The sequence below is a fragment of the Gymnoscopelus braueri genome, assembly GCF_963280865.1.
Source record: "Gymnoscopelus braueri genome assembly, chromosome: 8".
Lineage (NCBI taxonomy): Eukaryota > Metazoa > Chordata > Actinopteri > Myctophiformes > Myctophidae > Gymnoscopelus > Gymnoscopelus braueri.
Window position 1 is genome coordinate 54,950,123 of NC_137609.1, and position 7,867 is coordinate 54,957,989.

The window sequence follows — 7,867 nt, forward strand, 5'->3', positions numbered from 1 at the left end:
TAGGCTAACTTGCAACTAAGGTTTTTAAATAATTTATGTGGAGCAAAACGTACAATATTTACCTCTGAGATGTAGTGGAGTAGAAGTCTTTAACATGAACCACTGACATGTAAAGAAAAAAGCACTTTAACATTGTACTAAAAAAAAGGAATACTTGTGTGCTACTAAAACTGTGACTTTTCAGCAAAAGTAGCAGATCTACAAGCTTGTGTTCAAACTTATAGATCTGCTACTTTTAATGCTTTTGTGTGACGCTGTAGTGTGATCAAGTAGGGCCTTCATTTATGAAAAAACACAAAAAGTAAAAATATGGAGATAAGAAGTTTCTGCCCGACAACAACAAAATGTCCTTTCCACCACGGCTACACAGCCTCTCACCCAACATCCATGTGTTTAATAATGAGTGTTTGATGAATAATCTTACCTGCTGAAGAGACAGAGCATGTTCTAGACGAGGATGATGAAAACATGTCCTTGCTGTGTGGTCTGATCTGGTCTCATTGAAACGTTTCACTGGAAGTGTGTTTTTGTCAAACCACTGACTGGACTGGTTTGTAAAGATGAAGCTGAAATGGTTAAAATGTGGAGAGTATGAAATGCTCATACAGATTACCCTTCTGTAAAATGGTTGACGCCCACACACACACACACACACACACACACACACACACACACACACACACACACACACACACACACACCAACGTGTGTGTGTGTGTGTGTGTGTGTGTGTGTGTGTGTGTGTGCGTGCGTGCGTATGTGTGTGTGGGGGGGGGGGTAGTGTAGCTATTGTATCCTACAACAACACTCTCATACCTGTGTGGTCCCCTCGGGACAGAGGGGAGGGGCTGGGGGCGGCGCCACAACAACACACTCACACCTGTGTGGTCCCCTCAGGGCAGGGGGGAGGGGCCACGCAGGTGCAGCCTGTGAGGTTGATCACATCACTCTGTGTTTAGTTCAGACTATGAAGACACAGAGAGAGGTCATACGGCACCGAGCCACAATACTGGATTTATACCGTTTAATACAGGATCTCTATTAATACTGGATTTATACCGTTTAATACAGGAGCTCTATTAATACTGGATTTATACCGTTTAATACAGGATCTCTATTAATACTGGATTTATACAGTTTAATACAGGATCTCTATTAATACTGGATTTATACCGTTTAATACAGGATCTCTATTAATACTGGATTTATACCGTTTAATACAGGATCTCTATTAATACTGGATTTATACAGTTTAATACAGGATCTCTATTAATACTGGATTTATACCGTTTAATACAGGAGCTCTATTAATACTGGATTTATACCGTTTAATACAGGATCTCTATTAATACTGGATTTATACCGTTTAATACAGGATCTCTATTAATACTGGATTTATACCGTTTAATACAGGATCTCTATTAATACTGGATTTATACAGTTTAATACAGGATCTCTATTAATACCGGATTTATACCGTTTAATACAGGATCTCTATTAATACTGGATTTATACCGTTTAATACAGGATCTCTATTAATACTGGATTTATACCGTTTAATACAGGATCTCTATTAATACTGGATTTATACAGTTTAATACAGGATCTCTATTAATACTGGATTTATACCGTTTAATACAGGATCTCTATTAATACCGGATTTATACCGTTTAATACAGGATCTCTATTAATACCGGATTTATACCGTTAAATATCCGATTTATATGGATTAATAGCGGATTTATACTGTTTAATACCGAATGTATATGGATTAATACCTGGATTTATACCGTTTAATACCAGATTTTTACAGTTTTTATACCGGATCTATTAAGTATGGGACGGATCGGTGCGTGATGAGCGTGTAGTTTCTGATGTGTGGTTTGTTGTGATAAACAACACAACATGCAGCATCACCAGCTGACTGAGGACTCCTGCGCTAACGGTGAGAAACATGCATGTTTTCAATAGTTTCAATAGTTTTACACACACATTGTACTCTGAGAGGGTATAGATGAAACCAAATGGACCCTTATGGGTCCATTTGGTTTCATCTATACACTCTCAGAGTTACACACCTGTAAGGGTCCATTTGGTTCCATGTGTACACTCTCAGAGTTACAGACCTGTAAGGGTCCATTTGGTTTCATCTATACACTCTCAGAGTTACACACCTGTAAGGGTCCATTTGGTTCCATGTGTACACTCTCAGAGTTGCAGACCTGTAAGGGTCCATTTGGTTCCATTTGTACACTCTCAGAGTTAAAGACCTGTAAGGGTCCATTTGGTTCCATGTGTTACATACCTGGACATCAAAGCATATTTATAGATAAGCGATAGAAATAAAGTCATTTATTGGGTGAATTAGCCCTTTAATGCTGAGAGCAGTGCCAGTGAAGTCATGTGTTTAGTCGACACCCTGTGGCTTGTTGACAGTGTCAATATGATACGAACCCTCCTGTCTGTCTGTCTGTCTGTCTGTCTGTCTGTCTGTCTGTCTGTCAATATACCTGAACCCTCCTGTCTGTCTGTCTGTATGTCTGTCTGTCTGTCTGTCTGTCTGTCTGTCTGTCTGTCTGTCTGTCTCTCTGTCTGTCTCTCTGTGTATATCTTGTGTCTCTATGTGTACTGTATCTTCATGCCATCCTAGATGACTAGGTCTGTTACTATGATCAGAATAGTTTAGTTTGATTATTGGCTCCGTTTGTCTCTTGTCAGTCATTTATTTTTAGGTCATATTATCTTCCCTGCAGTCATTTTCCATCACAAAGCCTGGAAGGCAAACAGAAATGTCATTTACATGTATACGTTCCTATGTTCAATGGAAAAAAAACACAATCATTATAGTAATAATTATTTTGTATGAGAATTAATCATCAACTAAAATGAGTTCTGGAAAGAGAGTACTGGCCACCGCACTAAGAATGCATCGGACTTACCTGTCTCTATCTCTCACTGTCTGTCTCTGTCTCTGTCTCTGTCTCTGTCTCTGTCTCTGTCAATTCAATTCAAATATGCTTTATTGGCATGACAAGCATTCTTATATTGCCAAAGCATTACATACATTATGATACAAAATAATAATACATATTCAGAATCAAAACAAATAAATACAAACAAGACGAGGTCTATTAACTGTAGTAGACTTATAGTGTTCACCCATTGTCCCTCATGTTGTGACTGATACATATTTTGTTGTCAACCTTGAACATTGGGCTTTCTCACCTAATACGTAGGGGATAGCCTGGATAGAGTCAAACTGTAGCTTTGTTTTTGTTATGTTTGTGAATTTAGGATAGTAATCTTCTCTTATGTGTTTATATTTGTCACATGCAGTGAAAAGGTGGAGCTCTGTCTCCACCCACTCCTTGACCACAGTGAGAGCACAGCCTGTCCTCTCTGGGCAGACAGGTTTTGTTGTTTATATGGGCCCTTCTCCATGACTAGGCTGTGCTCACTGAGTCTGTACGTTGTTAAGGTTTTTCTCACTTTGTTATCAGTCACCGTGCTCAAATATTCTGCCACGGTGTATTGTCTGTTTAGGGCCAGATAGACATTAAAGAGGTGGTGCCATGGTTTTGCACTTTTTCAGTTTAACATGTGTCTATGAGGTTGATAGAACTTCATTAAGCCCCCTGGTGGTGTTTTTATGGTGTTTTATGTAGCTCTGACTATTTTGAGTTTCTTCCTGGAGGCTGAAACCTTGAGGGTCAAACGTGCCAATAGAAAAACATCGCTTTAATGACGCAGTAGAAATATACGTTTTTTTTGTTACTTTATTTCAGTTTTAGGGTTATGTTATTTAATTCATATTTTTGCCTGATTTTACAGATTTTTTTTTTATCCAAAAATTAATTATAAATTATTTTTACAAAAACAAATCCCATTTTTTGCAAAATCGATTGGGTGGGCCAGCCCTCTATGGGTGGGCCACCCATGGCTACGCCCCTGCTGTTGATTAATAATTTGGTTGGGTCAGATTTGTCGGGGAGTGATGTCACTGTTCGTAGGCTGGTTATTGTTAGGATTGTCTATAGGGGCTGCAGTTGGTCTGTTCAGCGCCAGGACCATCTGACTGATGGGTCTCTCTCTCTCTCTCTCTCTCTCTCTCTCTCTCTCTGGTCATCTCTCTCTCTCTGGTCATCTCTCTCTCTCTGGTCATGTCACACTAAACCTCTCTCTCTCTCTCCAGGTTCTGTGGTTTCATTGAGATGTGGTTCTCAGACTGTAGTGTGCGTGATCAGTGGGCCGACCTTCACAGACTCCTACAACACAGACCCCTACAACGACACCCACACGTCAGGTGAGACCACCTTCACAACAGACGCCTATACAACACAGACCCCCTACAAACCCCACATTTGGCTGAGGACCCAACAACAAGTTGTAATCTAAATAGCAGATCTACAAGCTCACAACGCATCGTTATGCGACGCTGTTACGTTGTGCAGTACAACGCCCACTGATGACGACTGAGTGAGCGCTGTTGTAGTTGCATCACTTCTATCACAAGTAAGACGCGCGAACGCGGGAAGCGAACGCAAAAAAAAAAAAAAATATGATTTTTTTTATTAAAAAACAAAGTAACATAAAAATACAAAAAATACAAAAAAATCTGCATTAAAAGGAGCATCTTAGAAAAATACGAATTCACAAAAAAAAAACTTTGAATGTTTTTGAACAATTCAACAAAGTGTTTGAAGTGCCTGTTTCACCCACTTCCGGGGGGCGGAGCCAAAATCCGAGCCCGAAATATTCGTTCGTAGACCCCCACTTAGGGGGGGTAGAAAAAGTTTCAGAGCGATTCGGGCACTTTTCATTTAACATGGGGTTTCAATGGGGAGTTTTTAGGAGCCTTCTCCGGGGCGTGGCTTCCGGGGCAAGGGGCGGGCTTAAACGCAACCTTGACAGGTGTGTTCAGTTTTCAAAGAGCTTTCATTTGATGTATGGTACGTCTATATTGGACATTTACTTGGCTGCACACAGCTGCACATAGGCAGTGCACACAGACACACAGAATCGCAGACACACACACAAGCCAAGCATGGTTTCATAGTAAGCTCCACTTCCGCTGCGTTCGCAACAAATCCACAGATGCGCTGCCTGTAGGCGGCCATTGCTGCGGTGTCGCGTCCGCGGAGCGGTGACACCGCAGCAATGGCTGCCTACAGGCAGCACGTCTGTGGATTGGTGTATAGATACAGTATGTCAGGGGTCTTCAACAGGGGGTCCGGGACCCCTAGGGGGTCCTCAGAGCTACTATAGGGAGTCTGCCAAATCTTTGTGTGATATGACTTTTTTTTCTTTTTTTTTTATGAACCACTTGAAAACTCTATAGCATCCCTATTCTGAGGAGAACTTTAACCAAACATAGCAGATCTACAAGCTCACAACGCCTCGCACTGCGAGGCGTTGTGAGCTTGCAGATCGGCTATTTTTGGCAAAAAGGTTTGGTGTAGAGGGGAAAAAAGAGCGGGCCAAGTAAAAATAGAAAATCGAGCAGATCTACAAGCTTACAACGCGTCACTTAAGCTTGTAGATCAGCTATTTCTGCTATTTTTACCTGTATAAAATAGTATTATTAAATTGTCAGTCATTTCTTTGTATATTTCAGTTATTTGTCCTATCTGTCCAGTGCATTTTTTTGAAGCCTAAAAGGCTTCATGTGTTCTAATGTTAAACGGCCAAACAGACAATTAAATCGTTAATCGTAATTATTTGAGTGACAATAAATCGTCAACTTAACCCATTGATACCTGGAACAAATCTGTGTCACTTTAGATTTCTTTGGCTATTCAAAAATAGCAGATATACAAGCTCATAGCGCGGCACTGAGTGCCGCGCTATGAGCTTGTATATCTGCTATTTTTGAAAAATCGAGGAAAAATGTTTTGGGTTTTTCTTTCAAAATATTGTTAGGATTTAGAAGACATTTCTAGAATCTTCTCAGGTCTTAATGGGTTAAAGGTGTAATGGTGACAGCCCTACCTGCAGTTAACCCTCGCATCGCCAGTCTTTACACCTCGGAGGAAAAAGCCTGCTATTCGTTATTAACACATTCGGTGCCAGAGTACATTCATAATAATACTCATCCAGTGCCAGCGATATTCGTGTTTTATAACCTTTTCAACCCGGTCACAGAATTGTTACATCCATTATAATCGTTTGTCTGGCTGTGTTTATAAACACACACGACGGATCGACCAGCACTCAAAGAGTTACGTTTTTTATCTCTCTCTCTCTCTCCGTTCTCTCCCTCTGCTCCTCCCAAACAGGCTGCAGACGTCATATCCGTTTGTAGCGTTCCTATTTCACGGCCCTCACCGCTGGCCATCTTAGCTTAGCTTATGATGGGGTTTCAGATCGTTGGTAAACACAACGACGATAACTGTTCGTCGTCCAGAGTAAAGAAAATATAACCGGAGCTCTCCGTTAGTTTTTTTATACCGTGTGAAAAAAACGTGTTTTGGCCTAAAAATCACATTTTTCAAGCTAAAACCGAAAACCGGAAACTGAACCTGCTAATTTTGCATCCGGGTGAGTGGGAAGTGAGTGGAAAGGGAACCCGATGTCGGAATTTACAGAAAACAGCGCGACCGTTTATTAAACCACAAAAAGACCACTTCACGTATATATATACGTTTTTTTTTTATTGTTGGCACTCAACGCCACTTTTTGCAAAACCGTAAATGTACGGTTTTGTGTGATCCGGTCTAGGCCACGCCTACTGAAAACAACGCTTCTGGCGTCCGGGTGTTGCGGCTTCCGGTTTTGCGGAGCCGCTTTGTTTTGGTTCCCCCTGTTTGTTTCCCCAATCCCTCTTTAAATGGAACAGAATCTCCCCGTGGGATAACAAAGGTAGACAGACGCTAAATAGTATCCGGAAAGTACACTCACATTTATATTTAAAAAATTTGCTAAACTACGCAGCATCAAGGATTTTATTAGGTAGGCCCTATTACAATGCCCTTGATCGCGGCCGGAGTTATTTTGGGGTGTGGCTTGCGGGTTCCGGCCGCCTGATGACGCGGATGACGCACGTGGTGACGTAGGGTTGCTTCTGCTCCCGTCCGGATCATAAACCCGAAAAAAGGTATTGATCCCAGGCTAACCTGCAGTATGTGATACAGTTAGATATGTCTGCATCCCATCAAAATGTGAAGCCTATATTATTATTTCCTCCTCCCCTGTCCTGCAGGTCCATTGGTCAATAACACCACAGACGTCCACGGCTTAGACCTGCCCGGCAACGCCGACCGATGGTCCAACTACAACTTCTGGGTGGGGCTTAGCCTGGCCATACTGTCGGCCTTCCTGATTGGCGGGAGCGTCATTCTCAAGAAGAAAGCCCTGCTCCGATTGGCCTCCAACGGACAAACCAGAGCAAGTGGGTGGAGTTATACTGTACTTTTGTAGTGTTACTCGTGGTTTAGAACTTGGGGCGTGAGAAGTGGAGTCTGACGGATGCGGCCAAACCCCCCGAACCCAGGCCAAAATTAATCGTTATTTTTTATCAATTACACAGCCTATGAGGCCTCGAAGACGTGGGGATTTTATTTTATTTTTGTCGCATTCCTAAGCCAATAATGTGATGGCCGGCGGAGTTATTATTGGCTTAGGAATGCGACAAAAACCCAAACAATGATTTATAGAAAATAAGTCATTATTTTGTGTGAACTACTCCTTTTTGCGGCGGGAACCCCTATTTGTATCTATACCTTAAAGGACGGGACCCTTCCCCTTCCGGGGTTCCTGTGTCTATGTACAGTATTATAGCAACATACATTACATATTTGAAGTTTTTCGAATCGTTTTTTTTTTCGAATCGGCCTCAGGTTCTAAATGGGATAAGCATAGTGGTCTCTGC

General features: G+C 41.6%; 1 pseudogene across 1 annotated transcript in view; it reads left to right on the top strand.

Moving 5' to 3' along the window:
- Positions 1–1,595: 1,595 nt before the first annotated feature.
- The window catches only part of LOC308090954 (magnesium transporter NIPA2-like), a 47,992-nt pseudogene continuing 41,720 nt past the window's right edge, over positions 1,596–7,867 (top strand). Inside the window, exons 1-3 of the transcript XR_013935101.1 lie at positions 1,596–1,945; positions 4,193–4,303; positions 7,199–7,387. The product of XR_013935101.1 is annotated as a magnesium transporter NIPA2-like (transcript). The remainder of the gene's footprint in view (positions 1,946–4,192; positions 4,304–7,198; positions 7,388–7,867) is intronic.